The 10,881-nt window shown below is 44.2% G+C and overlaps 1 long non-coding RNA gene across 4 annotated transcripts in view; it reads right to left on the reverse strand.

Annotated features, from left to right (window-relative positions):
- LOC127488535 (uncharacterized) overlaps positions 1–10,881 on the reverse strand; it is a 53,749-nt gene that overhangs the window by 10,763 nt on the left and 32,105 nt on the right. Inside the window, exons 1-2 of one of the 4 annotated variants that reach the window (XR_011382910.1) lie at positions 2,033–2,287; positions 447–784 (exon numbers count right to left, since the gene is read on the reverse strand). This is a non-coding gene — a long non-coding RNA (uncharacterized lncRNA). Of the gene's footprint in view, positions 1–446; positions 785–2,032; positions 2,288–10,881 lie in introns of those variants that run through there. The other 3 variants (XR_011382911.1, XR_011382909.1, XR_011382912.1) reach the window with 3 other exon arrangements.

The following is a 10,881-nucleotide window of genomic DNA, read 5'->3' on the forward strand; positions in this document are numbered from 1 at the left end:
TGTTGTACACTGTTGTTGTGGATTCATTCTGAGAGGAGAAGCACAGTGGGGGCAAGAGGCGTGGAGTCACAACACAGACCCCAGGAGTCAGGTGAAAGTGGGCTAAAGGTGAGCAGCTTGCAGATTCATTGATTTCAGTTGGTGCAGCAACTTCTATAGCCAAGGCAGCCAATCCGGTCAAGGGGAGGTTTATGCCCTACCAATCACTGCCTGTTGCCAGGCATGCTCATTTACTAGTTGGGTTCTGAAGCCATTCCTGAGTAACTGACGCTCACTTGCCAGTGGCCATCTTGGCACAGCCTTCTCATTCCACCACATTCCCCCCTTTTCATTTATTTTTGAACAACGGGAAGCATGATCCTTGGCCATACCATTATTGACCCTGTTTCCATGTGGTCTCCTCATGTGGCTGTGCCTGTCTTAGGTTGTACCCCAGGGGATCTTACCTGTTGTTGACTAACCAGCCCTCAAATTGGAAGACCACAGGAGTGCTTGCTCAAATAGGGGTAGGAATGAGGAACAATGGTAATCAGAAATGACATGACTGCATGCAGGCTGCGGGCTTTTCTAGTGGCTGACCGGAGCTAAGTGGAGTATAAAGCAGTAGCAGATTTGGCTGTGGGCAGTTCCTCAGGGCAGGATGATAGGGCAGCAACTTGACAATCAGTAGCAGGTGCGTCTGCTAACAAGGTGGACTCTCAGTCTTGTTCAGCTGGTTCTGGTTGGCTGTCAGTTGCAGACTTGATGTTTCTGGCTGGTAGCCAAATGGGCTGTCCCACATTCTCTGGAAAGACACAAGCATATCCTCAGCCCTTGGTTAGCAGAAGCCTTTTTATGGGCATTGGAACACAGGACCTTAATTGTGAATCCACTCTGACATTAATGGCAAGCATGTGGGTGGGATGGGGTCTAGTGGCTGCCCTGAGAGCCTGGGGTGCCCAGGGAATGCCACAAACATGGGGATCCTGACTGGTTGCAGATGGGATGACATCACATGGCTTAGCACTTCGAGGTTGTCTAAGGTCATCCCATTGTGGCTAGGCATTGCAACATTGTCTGCTGTCATGTCATTTTCACTGTCAGAGCTCTCTCTCCCTAAGTCATCAACTGTTGCCTGTGAGGCAGCAGCCTGGAATGGCAGGCTCTTATCACTCATGTATTCATTATGCTTGGTAATCTGTATGGGTTTCTGAGAGGGGGTTACCTTTCCCATGTTTGAGCACTTAAGAGTGGTGCACCATGCCAACTCTAGCCAAAGGAAAGACATGCACAGTACTGCTGCCATAATAAAACAAGTTCCTAGCACCTCAGTGGCTGATGGCATTATGCAGGGGGTTCCCTACATTAGATAGACAGTGGTGTATCAGATCACAAGTATGTCCAGTGCTTAGTGGGGGGGACTTCCTTGATTCATTTGGTCAAGGCCATATGCCCACACAGTGTCTCTGGAGCATCACCTCTCTCGAGTGAGGGAAGATGACTTGGTTCCAAATTCTGGGATGATCAGTCCCTTATGTGAATTCACTGGGTGAACCAAAAGTAAAATAAGGAACTGAGGGGCCGGTGCCATAACTCACTTTGTTAATCCTCCGCCTGCAGCGCCAGCATCCCATATGGGACTGGTTCTAGTCCTGGTTGCTCCTGTTCCAGTCCAGCTCTCTGCTGTGGCCATGGAAGGTAGTGGAGGATGGCCCAGTGCTTGGCCCCCACACCCACATGTGAGACTAGGAGGAAATACCTGGCTCCTGGCTTTGGATTGGTGCAGCACGCTGACTGTAGCAGCCATTTGGGGAGTAAACCAGCAGAAGAAAGACCTTTCTCTCTCTCTCTCTCTCTCTCTCTCTCTCTCTCTCTCTCTCTCTCTCTCTAACTCTGCCTATCAAAAAAAGGGAGGACCTGAGAAGTGGTGTTACACTTCTGGGTGCTGTGTACCTAACCTAGGGTCACTTTGAGGACAAGGACAAGGAAAGGGGCGTAGGAGGGGGTTCACCCTCACAGAACTGAACAGCACACAAAACACCGAGGGGCCTACTTGCTGAAATCAAGGGGGGACCTCGCCAAGTCCGACACACTCTCTCAGTCATGTTGGGTGCCAGATGTAGCTGTGGATCCGTTCTGAGAGGAGTAGCATGGTGGGCACAAGAGGCATGGAGTCATCACACAGACCCTGGGAGTCAGGTAAAAGCAAGCCAGAGGTAAGCAGCTCACAGACTCGTTTATTTCAGTTGGTACAGCAGCTTACATAGCTGAGGCAGCCAATCCGGTCAAGGGGCAGTTTATGCCCTAACAATTCACAGCCTGTTGCCAGGCAACCTCCATTGCCAGGTGCTTTCTGAAGCCATTCCTGTGTAACTGATCCTTGCTTGCCAGTGGCCATCTTGGCATGGCCTTCTCATTCCACCACAGTACACTGTCCTCTATCCAGTTCTTTTAGGTTTTCATCATCCCAAGCAGAAATCTGTACACCTTACAAAAAACAACTGCCGATTCTCTAACTCCAGCCCCAGGGCAGCCTCTGTTCTACAGTAGTGTCTGTGAAGTCTCTATCTGGGTTCCTCACTGAAGCAGAATCAGAAAATGTCTGACATTTTGTGTCTGGTTTATTTTAGTTCCATAATGTTTTCAAGGTTCAACTATAGTACTTTATGTATCAAAATGCCACTCTTTCTAAATTTTTTGTTTCATTATGATAAAACTCACATCAAATCTCTCAAGTTAGTAATTTTTCAAGCTTTACTGAGGTATAATTAACAAATAAAAATCATAGATTTTGATGTTGTAATATACCTATAAGTTGTGAAATTATTACTACAGTCAAGTGGACACCTCACATGAATACCATTTTTGTGTGTGTGGTGAGAACACGGAAGATCTGCTCACTGGCACAGAGGTTAAAACACCAGTCGGGACATCCACAACCCATATCAGAGTGACTAGGTTTGAGTTCTAACCCTGCTTCTTTTTTTTATTTGACAGGTGGAGTTATAGAGAGTGAGAGACAGAGAGAAAGGTCTTCCTCCCATTGGTTCACTCCCCTAATGGCCACTATGGCCAGCACCATGCCAATCTGAAGCCAGGAGTTGGGTGCTTCCTCCTGGTTTCCCATGTGGATGCAGGGACCCAAGCAATCGTGCCATCCTCCTCTGCCCTCCTGGGACACAGCAGAGAGCTGCATTAGAAGAGGGGCAACCAGGACTAGTACCCGGCACCCAAACTAGGACTAGAACCTGCGGTGCTGGCACCGCAGGCAGAGGATTAGCCAAGTGAACCACGGCGCCAGCCATCCAACCCTGCTTCTAATTCCAGATTCCTGCTAATGTATACCCTGAGAGGCAGCCAGGCAGCTGGTGATGACTCAATTACTTGGGTCCCTGCTAGATTAAATTCCAGGTTCATGGCTTCAGCCTGACTCAGCTTTGGCTGTTGTAGGTATCTGGGGAGGCAATCAATGTCAGTCTTCATCTGTCTGTCTCCCTGCCTTTCAGAATAAATAAATACTTTAAAAAATCTACTCAGTAAATTGTAAGTATACAATAAATAGTTATAAGTTTACTATTGAGTCTACTTACATTGTTGCATAACCATCACCAATGTCTATCTACAAAACATCTTTCATCTTCCCAAACTGAAGCTCTGTACCCACCAAACACTAACTCCCAGTTCTTCCACCTCCCCTGCCAACCTCTGTCACCCACCATTCTACTTTCTCTATGAATTTCACTACTGTAAGTTCCAGATACAAATGCAATCATGCAGTATTTGTTCTTTGGGGATTGACCTGTTTCATTTAGTACAATGTATATTCATGGTTCATTCACACTGTAGCTGTGTGTGAAATTCCATCCTTTTCCAGGCTGTATAATATTCCATTGTAGGTGTAGGCTGTATTGTTTCATATGCCCAAGGATGCTGTATTGCTCCACTTTCAGCCGTTGTGGATAATGCTCCTATGAACAAGAGTGCACAAGTGTTTCTTCCAGTCCCTACTTTATACTACTCCAATTTTTTTTTTTTGCCTTAGCACTTTCTACACTTGAAATGCTACTGGGTCACCTTTTGTGAGCAACCATCAATAGATATTTATATTCCAGATAGAACTGGAACCATCAATAGATATTTACTGTGAATACCTAAGATTTAAGGAAGAAGAGATTGAAAATGAAATAAACAGGACCAGGGTGGGAATTTAGCCTAGTTTGCGATGAGAGTTCAGAAGCCGGCTTCCCACAGCAGAGTACCTGCGTCCAGCACTAGACTCTGGCTCCTGACTCCAGAGTCCTGCAAATGCAGACCCTGTGGGGTAGCAGTGATGGCTCAATTGATCAGGTTCCTGCCATCACATGGGAGACCTGGATTGAGTTCCTGGCTGCTGGCTCCTCCTCCAGCTGGGCTGGTGCAGCCATCGGGAGAGTAACAGAGTTGATGGCAACTTTCTCTCTCTCTCTCATTCTTACATGAACAATAATTTAAATTTTAAAAAAGGAAGATCTCCCTAACCCAATTAGACATTTATAAGTACTCTATTTTTTCTCCTCAAATACCACAAGGAAGCAGCTCAACTAATAAGTAAATTTTCAGTAACTGGTACTCTCAAGGGATGAATCTAGAACTCCTGAGGTTGTTTTAGTTCATCACTGAGGAAAAGAAAAAGATAACAAGGACAGAGAGAAAAAGGTGTTTCTCCTTATACATCTGTTTCCCACATGTCCTAGAGCTAAAAGGGAAAATCATCTAAAATTTGCTTTATATAAGCTTCATAGAAACTCTTAAAATTTTATTTTAATTAGCAATTTTATTTATATGTTTGTGGGAAAGAGTGCAATGTTTCAATGCATATATACATGGTGGAATAATTAAATGGGGCTAATGAATGTACCCATCAGCTTATTTCTTTGTGGTGTTTTAACCAGGCAGAAAATCCATGGGTTCTTGTCAGCTGCTTTTGCCAATGGAACATACCTGCAATGGTTTGCTCTCGGAGTAGAAAAGATTATACTTAAATCTGCACAATTAATCCAGCACCGCGGCTCACTAGGCTAATCTTCCACCTGCGGCGCCGGCACCCATGTTCTAGTCCCAGTTGGGGCGCGGATTCTGACCCGGTTGCTCCTCTTCCAGTCCAGCTCTCTGCTGTGGCTCAGGAGTGTAGTGGAGGATGGCCCAAATGCTTGGACCCTGTACCCGCATGGGAAACCAGGAGGAAGCACCTGGCTCCTCACTTTGGATCAGCACAGCATGCCGGCCACAGCACACCAGCTGTAGTGACCACTTGGGGGTGAACCAATGGAAAAAGGAAGACCTTTCTCTCTGTCTCTCTCTCACTGTCCACTCTGCCTGTCAAATAAACAAATAAATAAATAAATCTGCACAATTCAGGCGCAAGGCCGATAACTAAATACTAGGCTCCCAGAGGAGCTGGAAGTTACAGGTCCTGGGGCTTACTTCTAAGGAAGTTATACATATTCATTAAGTTTAGGGAAGTTCCAGGCAGAGTTATGCATTTCAGAAAGGAGTAGGCACACATGCCTGCTAAGGTGTCATGTGTGTTGCATTATTTCATGTTCATCTGGTGTTGAAGATTTAACATAATGAGAGGGGTTAGCTGCATATCAGGAAGATGATGGTGAGGCACTAAGCCCGGCTTCAGCACAGGTGCCACAAACCGGCCACAGCTGAATCAGACTTGCATGCTTCTCCTGCATGAAATGTGTTAACCACTGAGTTTGGCTGCATCCAATCAATGGCCTCCCCTTGGTCCTTCCCACCCCTTTATTTGCAAGAACACCTGGTTATTCTCAGCAAGCATTTAGCCAATGCGAGGCTACTTGTTTTGCTTCTGTGGGGCAAAGAGGTGTGTTGAGCTCTCCTGCAGCTTATAATGCAAGGAATCAAAAGGGGGGAAGGGCGTCACTGTCATCTGCCTACTTCCTGCTTCACTGGGGCCATGAGCCCTAAAGGGCTTCAATCAGGACACAAACCAACTTTAAGAACTAGGGAGCAGGTTCCCATGGAGGCGAAAAGTCTTGCAGTAGGAGGTCCAGCTCATGCTTTCTTGGCTACAAATGAAAATGGTTGCAAAACGAAGAAGATGGAGACCAAATAAGCAGAGAACAGGAAAGCAGATGGGTAAGTCAGCCAAACCCAGGAGAAGCAGGAGAACTCCATCCACCAGTCGCATGAGGTTTCAGCAGTCCTTACTGCCGCTTGTTGGCTGTCCAGTTGGTCGACTTCATGGCTGGACATGTTTACCCAAACTCAGCAGGGCTGTTGGGTCACACAGACTCCCCTTGTTTCTGCCAGGAGAAAGCTCTAAGGTGATCTTAACTTGCGGGATGGCTGCAGATAATGCTGGCCAGTGGTCGCCCTCAAGGAGGCCAAACCTCGGGATGATGTGGTTGTCATGTTTTACTGAATTCCGTAGCTTTTTAAGGTTTGATTCAAGTATGCTTCCAGCTGACTGGTAAAAATATCCACAACCTTTACAAAGTACTTAAGTCCTCTGGGCTGTCAACATCACAGTCAAATCAGTTTGCTGACCCCCAGGTAGTCGTCCCCAGAACTGTGAGCCTGAGACTTGGGGCACTCTTGTTACTTTGTGTTTTGGGCTTTAAAAAAAAGATTTATTTGAAAGGCAGAGTGACAGACGGAAGGGGAGAAAGAGAGAGGTTTACTATCCACTGGTTCACTCCCCAAGTGCCCACAACAGCTGGTGCTGGGCCAGACTGGAACTGCCTCCAGATCTCCACGTGGGTGCAGGAACCCAAAAGTTGAGCCATCATCCATTGTTTCCCAGGTGCATTATCAGGCAGCTGGATTAGAAGCAGAGCAGCCAGAACGCAAACTGGAACTCAGATATGGAATGATGGCATTGCTGGCAATAGCTTAACCCTCTACACAACAATGCCAGCCCCACTCCCATCTCTGGGGTGGTTGTGGGTGTTTGCACACAACATACACTTTTGGGTGATTCCTTGTTTCCAGTCAGATTGTTTGAGAGTCATTGAAATACAACTCCTTTCCATAATGAGTATGGTCACATGTAGCCTCAGCAATTTGAAAGGCACAATTGTCAGGTATAGAAAACATGTTTGTCAGGATTATAATACCAACCTTTTCTACACTGATGGAAGCCCATATAATTCTCTTCAGTGAGTCTCTGAATTAGTATCAGTAGGGACAATTGTTAGACAAGCTAAAAATTGGAATAAGTGCCATCTACAGGTAGGAGATTTATATAGGAAAACATTGGCTGCTTCATCTGCTGGGTGATTAGTGCCCCTGACAACACATAACTGCTGCTTCAGTGAGCCCTTTACTATCACCAGTAACTTCAGTATTAGAGTCCCCACGTGTTGTTTCTTTATTGTCTGCCATTAGAAGTCCCACTTGCCTTCCAAATAGCTCCTTAAGCATGTGGAACCAGAAAGGCACACCTGGAATTGGGCTAAATGTGTACGTTTCTCCCTGAAGGCCAGTCCAAGGGCACAATCTCTATTCATACTCTATGCCCATTCCGTAACTGGATTTTTTGTTTTCTAATTAGTTTTTCTGGGTTCCTTATATATTCTGGATAGTAATCCTTTGTAAGAAGAATAGCTTAAATATGTTCTCACATTATGTTGGTTGTTTCTTCATTTTGCGGATTGCTTCCTTGACTGTGCAGAAGTTTCTTTGATACAATCCAATATGTTTTTGCTTTTCTTTTGTGCTTTTGGGATCTTATTCAAAAAAAAGCATTGCCTGTGGTGTTGTATTGAAGTGTTTCCCTTTTCCTTCTAGCAGCTTGATAGTTTTGGGTCTTACATTTAGATCTTTGATCCATTTTGAGTAGATTTTTGTATAGGAGGAAGGGAACATCTTAGTTCAATTAACTGCATATGGATATACAGTCTTCCCTTGCCAGTAACTGAAGAGACTGTCCATGCTCCAATGTGTGTTTTCAGCAACTTTGTCAAAGTTGACTACAGATTCATGGATTCACTTTTTTGATCTCCATTCAGTCCCTTTGTTCTACATGACTGTTTTAATGCAAGTTCCATGCTGTTTTAGTTGAAATAGCTCTGTAGAATGTCTTGAAATCTAGTATTCTGATGCCTCCCTCTTTGTTGTTGTTGTTCAAGATTAAATTTTATAAATTTTTTATAGTTCCATGAAAAATGTAGTTAGTATTTTCATGGAGACTGCATTTAATCTGGAAATCTCTTCAGGCAGTATGGACATTTTAATTATATCTTGCAAATCTTTTTGTTTTCTTTACCTCTTTCAGTAGTGTTATGTAATTTTGATGGTAGAGATCTTTCACACCCATGGTTAAATGGATTGCAAGGCATTACAATTTTTTGTAATTACTTCTTTCTGGTGCAGTCCATTATTGGTGTGTAGAAATGCTACTGAGTTTTGCACACTGAATTTGTACCGTGCAACTATACTGAACTTGTTTTTCAGTTCTAGTAGTCTCCTGATGAATGTATTCAGCTTTATTTCCATACAAACTCATGTCATCTACAAACAGGGGCAATTTGATTTCTTCCTTTCCTATTTGTCTGCCTTTTATTTCTTTCCCTGGCCTAGGTGCTTTGGCTAAAACTTCCAATGCTATACTGAATAAGAGCAGTGAAGGTTGACAGCCTTTTCTGGCTCCAGATCTTAGAGGACATGGTTTCAGCTTTGCTCCTTCCAGTATCATGTTGGCTATGGGTTTGTCCCATCTGGCTTTTACTGTGTTGAGGTGTATTCCTTCTATACTTAATTTATTTAAGATTTTCAGTCATGAGTGGATGCTGAATAGTGCCAAATGCTCTCTGCATCTACTGAGGTGATCATATGAATTTTGCCATTTTTTCTGTTGATGTGATATATTAGTTATTGACTTGCAAGGCTGAATATATCTGAATCCCTGATAGAACTCAGACTTCATCATACTAAAGGACTTTCATTGGTGTGTGTATTGAATGCCAATTGCTAGTATACAGCTGAGAATTTTTGCATCTGTGTTCATCAGGGATATTGACCTAGAGTTTTTTTCTGTTGTGTCCTTAACTGGTTTGGAAATCAAGGTAATGCTAGCCTCATAGAATGCATTTGGAAGGGTTCCCTTCCTTTCGATTACTTGGGAGTACTTTGAGATTAATTGGTGTTAGTTCTTCCTTAAGAGTTTGCTAGAATTCAGCAGTGAAGCCATCTGGTCCTGGGCTTTTCTTTGTCCAGAGACTTCTTGTTACACTTCCATCTCACTACTTTTTATTGATCCATTCAGGTTTTCTTTGTTGTTCAATCCTGGTCAGTTACAGGTGTAGAAATTTGTCCTCCTCTTCAAAGTTTGTCAATTTGTTGGTGTGTAGTCATTCTTAATAGTCTGTAATGGCTCTTTATACTTCTGTGGTGTCATCTGTAATGTCTCCTTTTCCATCTCTGCTTTTATTTAAGTCTGCTTTCTGGTTTTACTCTAGCTAAAGATGTATGTTTTACCTTTTCAAAAAACCAAATTTTTTACTTCATTAATCTTTTCTATTTTAGTTTCCTATTTTATTTATTTCTGCTCTGATGTTTCTTTCTTTCCTCCTAACTTTGGGCTTGGTCGTATCTTGCTTTTCAAGGTCCTTAAGATGTAGTTAGGTTGTAGTATTTGTGTGTGTGTGTGTGTGTGTGTGTGTGTAGGTGCTTACTGTTATAAACTTTTCATTAGGATTGCTAGAATTGCTTCCGCTATGTCAGAAGTTTCGAGTTGTTGTGTTTCTATTTTCATAAGTTTCAAGGAATTTTTAAATTTTCCTTATTTTTCAAGGATCCGTTTTTTCATTCAGAAGCAAGTTGTTCCATTTCCATGTATTTGGATAATTTCTAGAGTTGTTTTCTCTTTGGCTGATCATTTCTAATTTTACTCCATTGTGGTCAGAGAGGATAATGTGATAGGATTTTGATTTTTTAAATTTGCTAGGATTTGTTTTGTGGCCTAATCAGTGGTCTACCCTAAAGACTATTCTATGTGCTGGTGGAAAGAGGGTGTATCCTGCTGCAGTTGGATGTAATGTTCTATTTTTGTAAGACTCATTTGGTCTATAGTATAGTTTAATTCTGATGCTTTTTTTCCAGTGATCTGTACGCTGACAAAAGTGGGGTGTTGAAGTCCCCTCAAAGCCAGGGCAGGCTCAGAAGGATCCACAGTAGGGCTGGGCAGGAGTATGGGATGAACATGCATGACTCTGCACACCCACCAAAGCCAGAGCTTGCACTGCCCTGGTGGGGTCAAAGTTGAGGAAGTAGGGGAGATGGTCCTGTATCCGCAGAGGTGATAACTCCTTCTTATGGTTTTGGGAATAGGACCCACTTTGCTGTGCAGAACCACCTGACCAGTGTAGTGCAAGACACCGCTTAGGCTAAAATGTTGGTCGCTGTTGCTGCTGGGTCTAGCTAGGTTTATGAGGCTGTGGTCCTCTTGCCTGAACAGTGGAGTGACTGTGGATCCCCAGGGATGAGGATATACAGGGGTTTCTATCTCCTACAGCAGTACAGATTCCAACTGTGGCTCCTTTCTCAGGATGGTGTCATGGAGCAGGCATTTGGTACCAGTTGGATTCTCAAATTCCCAGCAAGACTGAAAAGCATAAACATTACAGACCTCTGAGCTGAAAGCTGGCATGTCGGGGCAGCTAGTCTTGCTTTCCCACCCATCTGATGTGAACTGATGCTGGGGAAATATGTTCCTGACAATCCTCCACACCCAGCATCTCCCAAAGCACCCTGCAGGCCGTGCTGCCTTGCTCAGGGGCACGGCCAAGGAGCACAAATCTGTTCTCCCTCCTGTGTGCAGGGACCCATGGGGGCTGAGGCTCTGTCCTGAGGACTGGCAAGAAGACAGGCACGGGAATGGGCCAGCTAACA

The sequence above is a fragment of the Oryctolagus cuniculus genome, chromosome 16 (assembly GCF_964237555.1).
Source record: "Oryctolagus cuniculus chromosome 16, mOryCun1.1, whole genome shotgun sequence".
Taxonomy (NCBI): domain Eukaryota; kingdom Metazoa; phylum Chordata; class Mammalia; order Lagomorpha; family Leporidae; genus Oryctolagus; species Oryctolagus cuniculus.